Here is an 8,133-nt window from a genome sequence, read left to right on the forward strand (position 1 = left end):
ACGGGACCTGAACCTGTTCAGCCTGCACAAGAGAAGGCTGAGGGGGATCTAGTGGCCTGGTACAAACTAGTCAGGGGGGATCAGCAGGCACTGGGGAAGTCCCTGTTCCCCCGAGCACTGCCAGGAGTGACCAGGAATAACGGTCACAAGCTGGCAGAGGGTAGATTTAGGCTAGATATCAGGAGGCGCTACTTCACGGTCAGGGTGGCTAGGATCTCGAACCTACTTCCAAGAGAAGTGGTGCTGGCTCCTACCCTGGGAGTCTTTAAGAGGAGGTTAGATGAACACCTTGCTGGGGTCATTTGACCCCAGTACTCTTTCCTGCCATGGCAGGGGGTCGGACTAGATGATCTACTCAGGTCCCTTCCAACCCTTGAAACTATGAAACTATGACACTTCACCCTGTGCCTGTGAGTGAGTGCCAGAAACTGGGTCCCACCACCTGAGCTGGAAGGGCTGGCAGTGCAGGCCCCATGGCTTTGGGTCACCCTGAAGCTGCCTGTGTATAGCTGCGGTTACCCCACTGGGAGGCTGCATAGGTGGGGTTGGGGCTAGGGCCAGGGACAGGCTGAGCAGGTGTGCTGGCTGGCATATCACACCTGGTCCCAGCAGGCACCAGTGGTCTAGGTTTGGGGGTAGGGCCCTTGCCTTTCCCACCTCCAGCTGTGGAGGAGGCTATAGAGGAGCCCTTCCCACTGCCTTGGCCCTTGGCCCTGATGGCTGCGGAGGGGGCTTGGGAACCTGTCTGGGGCAAAGTGGGCCTAGCCAGGAGAGACCCCCTGGCCCTGCTGGCTCCCTGTTTTAGTCTCATCTGCCCCCACAGCACAGGTCTCAGGCTTCTCTACATCTGGAGGCAATCATTTAGACTCTGCCTCTGGGGCAGGGGCTGCAGAGGCATGCATCCCCTTGTGGGCTTGGCTGGATCTGCCCCCATAGTGGGGCCGTAGGAAGCTTTGTGTGGGCATCTGCCCTCCCAGAAGGTTCCTGCCCTGCCATTGCTTTACATGAGGGAGGGGAAACAATAAAGAAAACCTATATATAATGGGGCTGGTGAATCTAATAGGGGCAGGCTGGGGTTGTGGTAGAAATGCATGGATAAGGGACTGAAATTTACATCTGCCTCAGCAACCTTCCCTGTGTGTTTTTGCCCTTGTGTAGTAAGTCCTGTGGTCCACTTTCCCTGCCTTGGTGTTTGTTGTGTGGCTGACTAAGCCAGCTCTAGTCTCCCCAGCCCTTGTGTGTGTGTTTCCCCCTCCCCCACTTTCCCACAGCATAGCCCTCCCATTTTTTTTCATGTGGGACTGTAGCTTAGTGAAAGATCGCTGGAGCAGTGGAGTGGCTTTCTTTGTTGCAGGTCAGTCCAGGAGCCCCTCAGGTCTCCAGCCAGGCACTCAGAAGCAGAGCAATAGCCAGGAGAAGAAAGCATGATCAGATGCAGTGAGGCAGCTCCGGGGGAGGGCAAAAGCAATCAGTCAATTAGGGAGTAATCCAGTGGAGGTGGGGTGTTGAGTAGTGCAAGGTGGTGCAGTAGTGAATCTCCCTCTCTCCTGAGAGGAGGCAGCAGCAGAACAGAAGGCAGCAGCAGCAGCAACAGCAGCAGTGCTGGTAGCAGCCATCCAGTTCAGTCACTCAGGGTGTGCTTCAGGTGAAAGTTGTGGTGAAAGTGGGGGTAGCCTGCCAAGGCAGCTGGGGCAGACAAGGCACCTTTAGGCTCTGGCAGTGATGGTAGGGCTGCAGCCTGGTACACTAACAGTCCTAGGAGCCCCTGAGAGTGAGTAGCCCTGAGCTGCTCACCAGAGAAAATTTTTATACTATTGGGGTCAGCACAGGGCAGGTTTTTATATTGATGAGGCCAGCGCCTGTTGACCAGCTCTGGCACCCCCTGGCTGCAGATTTGGAAGGAGCTAGGCATGCTCATTTTGCCACACATGGCAGAACTTGTCCCACATGAAAGTGCATGGCCGGGCATATGCAGTGAAGCAAAAATCCCTAGCTCAGATTTGCACCACTCCTATTTGTGCTGCTACTAGCACATGTGCCTATATGTGTGGATGCATCCTACAGTATCATATACAAGAAGTTTTGTCTGACTCCCATAGAAAGCTGTTTCTTCTTGCTTTCTGCTACTTCTGAAGAATTCCTCATGAGGTTACTTATTTTTAATTTTCTATCTTCTAATATGACCAAATCCACATTCACTTTGCACCTTATTATTGCTTACATCCAGTATTAATTTTTGACATATTAATGGCTTCAAGTAATTGCAATACTTTTTCATCTTCCCAGTGGATATGAATCAAATGGGTTTAACAAACTCTATGACTTACTCATTATTTACTGAAAAGAAGGAAAAAAATCAGGGTGGTACAGGTTAAATTAGATATATACTAGAATCATAGATAATAGAGATGGAAAAAAATTACATCATTTAACTGTGGGTCACTACTACAGAACTGTCTGAACTAGTAAATAAGTAGTACTATTTCAAATGATAAGAATAATAAAGTGTTGTCAACAAGGATAAACAAATCTTTCCAGGTTAATCTTTACAGAAAATATAAGTATGATTTTGCATTCTGTATTGATCTGTGAACTAGGGTCTGTGCAGTTTACTGCATATGAAAACTGTCATTGTGAAATTTTCATTTGAATGATAATGGAATCTTTTCTAGGAAATTCGTACCTTGTGTTCTATAGATAAAAAGTGCTGACAATTTTGAGACAGATAAATTTATTTATTTGAAAGATGCCAGGAAAAAGGAAATTGTAGGCTAACATTTAGTTGGTGAAATGTCTAAAAAATCAGAAGATATTGTGTGAGTTTTGTAAATTTAGGCAACATCGTATTTAGGAAAATTACCTTGTCAAAAGGATGCACTTTGATGAACTGTACTGTTTCTCACATGGTGCATCTACATGATATGCTGACTGTACAGTAGTCTGATACTACTGCACAGAAGCTTTGCCGGCACTGCTGTGCAGTAATTTCAGTTACTGTTCATGTATTTAGTATTTGCTTATACATGTACTAAATAAACATGCAGAAACCACTGCACAGTATCATCTTGTGTAGATGGGCCCACAGAGAAATAAATTATGAGCTTGACTCAGTATTGCATTACTACAGTTACATCTTGGAGTAATTTTATTAAAATAAATGAGGCCAGGTACAGAAGTTGCACTTACTGTGTGGTATGTACACAGAAAGTGCTCTACAGCTATAACTGAACAGATGGCCAGGGCCCATAGAGTGCTGTAAAAAAGTTAGATCTCACTCTAAGAAAACCCTGCATGGATGTGGTGTCAGTAGGGAACTACCTAAATCATGGTGAAAGTGTACTGTGCAGCAGCTCCTTTAACCTTGGACTTTTTGCCCTGTACCCCCCCAGCTGATTGGCTGAGGTGCCCTGATAGCCCCACCATTTGCTGCTTGCTGCTAATTGGCCAGAAGTCAAAAACTGTGATTTAAAATATGCCATAGTTTTTGCCTCCCAGCCAAGCACCAGCAAACCGTGGGGCTGCTGGGGTACATTGGCCAATCAACACCAGCAGGCAAACAGAATGGCATACTTAAAACCTCAGTTTTTGCTTCCTGGCCAATCAGTGATAGGTAGCGGGGCTGCCGGTTCCCTCTGTGAAGCAGCAGTGGAGAAGGGAGCCTGTGGTGAGCAGAACATGATTAAAGGAGTTGCTGTGCAACACAGTTCCACTGCAATGTAGGTAGGTCCCTAGGTATCAGACTTCAACACTGTAGGAGTGCCATAACAAACATCTGTACCAGATCCTATCACAACTCATGGTAGGTTGCATTCCACCAGCATCCCATGGAGCACTGTGGTACCCAGATCACCACACTTTATAAGGCAGTGGTCTAGCCTAGGCCAGAGCTCATCTGGTCTGCTGAAGTGCTGAATTGCCCCTCCCCCCAGGTCATCACTGACAAGAGTCAGCAAAACCTGTGTTTCCACCCCTTTGCCATTGTTCCCTTCAGCCAACTATAAACTACTATGAGTAGTAGACTCAGCTCCATTGACATGGTGCGGATGTGGAGTGCAACTGCTAGGGGCTCCACCCGGTGGCACCACCTGCCATTGGCTCTTCTGAGGCCTCCACCCATACAGAGCTCCTGGTAGGGTTGGCAGGCCCTTACCCCCCTATCTGTGGGGGAGGCTCGGTGGGGTCTCGGCAGCTGGTGGGAGGGGTGGGGCCTCGTGGTTCTCTTGCCTGTCCTTCCTGTGCCCGGCTTAGGGCTCTGGAGGAGCAGGTACAGGAGCTCCAGGCTGAGGTGAGCAGGCTGCGGGGGATCAAGGCTGCAGAGAACAAAATTGACTCATATTTCTGTTCACTGAAGGACCAGTTGTCCAGAGTACGTTCCCCCCAGGAGATGCGCTCAACACAGGAGTGGCAGAAGGTATCCACCAGATCCAGGGCTGCTCAGGCTAGTGTGGTGGAGGCTCCCCAGGTACAATTGAGGAAGAGGTATGAGGCCCTGGCAGCTGTGATGGAGAAGGATGAAGGGGATGCCTCCAGTGGGGACAATGCCACTCCATGCATGACACAGACGGTGCAGAGAGGGAAAATCAGGAGAAGAAAACAAAGGGGCTTTGTCATCGGGGATTCCATCCTAAGGGGAGTGGAGGGTCCCATCTGCTGACCCAACCCCCTGGCATGAGAGGTCTGCTTCATGCCTGGGGCTCAGATTCAGGACATCATAGAGAGGATCCTGGCCTACATTTGACCCCCAGACCAGTACCCCATGGTTCTCATCCATGTGGGAACAAATGACGCAGCCAGAGGCAACCCAGACCACATCACGAAGGACTTAGAGGCCCTGGGGGCCAAGCTCAAGGAGATGGGGGCACAGGTGGTATTCTCCTCTATTCTCCCAGTGAGTAGGCATGGAGAGCGACATGAGGCCTGCATTGGTGAGGTCAACCAGCGGTTATGGAGTTGGTTGAAGGCAAGTGTGTCTTCTCTTCTAGGTTGGCTGATCTCATGTGGCATGCTTTAAACTAGCTTCACCAGGGGATGGGGCCACAGGAGGACTTGAGGACACCTCCCAACCAAGACAGGTGACATACACAAGGAGTACCCAGGTAAGCAGTAGGGGTCCAGATAGTCCTGAGAATCAGAGGGTGGCATACACACCAATTCGAGGCCTTAAATGCCTCTATACCAATGCTCGTAGTATGGGGAATAAGCAGGAGAAACTTGCCCTCCGGATAGCTAGTTCAAACTTGGACATAGTAGGGCTTATAGAAACCTGGTGGGATTCATTCCACAACTGGGTGGTAAACATTAGAGGCTATAGGCTATACAGGCAGGATAGAACAGGGAGAAAAGGTGGGGGTGTGGCACTCTACGTCAAAGAGCGATACACATTCTCAACCAGTAGGATGGGGTCAGAGGAGGGGCAGGCTGAAGTGCTCTGGGTAAGGATACAGGGGGGTCATGAGGAAAGGGACTTAACAGTGAGGTCTACTACAGACCTCTCAACCAAGGGGAAGAGCTGAACCATGAATTCTCAGGGCAGCTTGCAGAGGCATGTAAGGCAAGGGATGTAGTTGTCATGGGTGATCTAAATTACCTGGACATCTGCTGGGAGGAGCAGTCACCCAGGTCTGACTGCTCACGGAGGTTCCTGGCTGAGATACAGGACCTCCACTTAACCCAAGAGGTACACAGTCCTATCAGGGGATATGCCTTGCTGGTCCTGGTCCTGGCCACAGGTGATGACCTGGTGAGGGGACTCCAGGTCCTCGATCTCCTGGGCAATAGTGATCATCACTTGCTGGAATTCACCATCTAGCACAGGGTGTCAAGGGCTTGCAGCACGGCAGTATCCTTAGAATATAAGAGGGCTAACTTCAATGAGCTGAGATTAGTGGGAGAGGCACTAGGGTCCTGGAGAGTAGGGGAACTAGGTGCCCAAGATGAGTGGTCATTCCTTAAGGAGACGATACTCAGAAACCAATGGGTGACAATCCCAAAAAGAAGCAAAGGGGGCAAGAGTGTGCAAAAGCCCCCCTGGCTCACCAAGGGCATTCGTGAATGCCTGATTGCCAAAAAGGAGGTGTTTACCCAGTGGAAGGGAGGGGTTATCACCAAAGAGGAGTGTACCTCCACTGCTCGGGTCTGTAGTGGGGCTGTTAGGAAAGCTAAGGCAGATGTAGAACTAGGGCTAGCATCAAGGATCAAGGATAACAAAAAGTCCTTCTTTACATACATAGGGAGAATGAAGAAGGCCCCGGGTAATGTGGGACCCCTGCAGGATATGCTTGGCAATCTGGTGGTCGCACCAGAGGAGAAAGCAGATCTCATTTACAATGTCTTTGCCTCTATTTTCTTGTGCAGGGACTGGGACTCCTCTCCTGAGATTCAGGATGGACTCAGGAGAAACTCCGTCAAGCCTAGGGTCAGAGAGGATCAGGTTAGAGAACTTCTGGAGGGGCTGGACATGTTCAGATCAGCAGGTCCAGATGCTCTCCACCCCAGGGTGTTAAGGGAATTGGCAGGGGTTATTGCAGGGCCCCTGGTATAGCTTTACGAGCACTTGTGGTGCTCTGTCCAGGTGCCAGACAACTGAAAGAGGGCCAATGTGGTCCCCATCTTTAAAAAAGGGAAGAGGGAGGACCCGGGCAACTATAGGCCCATTAGTCTTACTTCATACCTGGGGAAGCTCTTTGAGAAGATTATCAAGGAGCACATATGTGAGGGCCAGCAGCGGGGATGATGCTCAAGGGCAACCAGCATGGTTTCATTAGGGGCAGGTCTTGTTGGACCAACCTGAGTGCCTTCTACGATCAGGCCACAAAATTATTGGACGCAGGTGTCATGGTCGATGTAGTCTTTCTGGAATTCAGGAAGGCCTTAGACACTGTCTCCCACCCCATTCTCATTAAAAATCTAGATGATTGTGGCATTGATGTCTACACAGTCAGATGGATTGCAAACTGGCTAAGGGGTCATACTCAGAGAGTGGTGGTGGACGGGTCATCTTCGACCTGGAGAGAAGTGGGCAGTGGGGTCCCCCAGGGTTCAGTCCTTGGGCCTGCACAGTTCAATTTCTTTATTAGCAACTTGGATGATGGGGTGAAGAGCAGCCTGTTTAAATTCACAGATGATACCAAGATATGGGGTGAGGTAGGCATGCTAGAAGGGAAGGACAGATTACAGCAGGACCTCGACAGGTTACAGGGGTGGACAAATGAAAATAGGATGGGATTCAATACTGACAATTGCAGGGTACTGCACTTGGGCAGTAGGAACCAGCAGCATACCTATAGGCTGGGGAACTTCCTTCTCAAAAGCACGGTAGCAGAAATTCATAGATTTAATAGATTTCATAGACAATAGGGCTGGAATGGACCTCGGAAGATCATCACGTTCAGCCCCCCACCCGAAGGGCAGGAAGTCAGCTGGGGTCATAGGGTCCCAGCAAGATAAGCATCCAATTTACTCTTAAAGGTGTTCAGTGTAGGTGCTTGAACCGCCTCTAATGGCAGGCTGTTCCAGACCTTGGGAGCTCGGACAGTAAAGAAATTCTACCTTATGTCCAGCCTGAAACGGTCTTGCAGTAGTTTATGATTGTTTGACCTCATCATTCCTTGGGTCACTCTAGTGAACAAACATTCCTCCAGACACTGGTGGTCACCCCTGATAAACTTATAGGTAGCCATCAGGTCATCCCTGAGCCTGCACTTTTCCAGGCTAAAGAGCCCCATGGCTCTCAGCCTGTTGTTGTAAAGTCTGTTTTCCTGAACTCTGATCATGTGCGTGGCTCTTCTCTGCACTCTCTCAAGCTTCTCCACATCCTTTTTGAATTGTGGAGCACAAAACTGGACACAGTACTCCAGCTGCGGCCTCACCAAGGCCAAGTACAAGGGGCGAAAGACATCCCAGGATTTGCTTGACAAGCATTTATGGATGCAAGCCAGTGTTTTGGTCACTTTACTAGCCACAGCATCACATTGCAGGCTCATGTTCATCTTGTGCTCAGTGATGATCCCCCAAGTCTCTTTCTTCCATAGTGCTAGCCAGCATAGCACTGCCAAGCCTATAAGAATGCTGCAGGTTTTTCCTTCCAAGGTGGAGAACCTTGCATTTTTCAGTGTTAAACACCATCAGGTTCTC

The sequence above is a fragment of the Gavialis gangeticus genome, unplaced genomic scaffold (genome assembly GCF_001723915.1).
Source record: "Gavialis gangeticus isolate Ggan-Ray unplaced genomic scaffold, GavGan_comp1, whole genome shotgun sequence".
NCBI lineage: Eukaryota > Metazoa > Chordata > Crocodylia > Gavialidae > Gavialis > Gavialis gangeticus.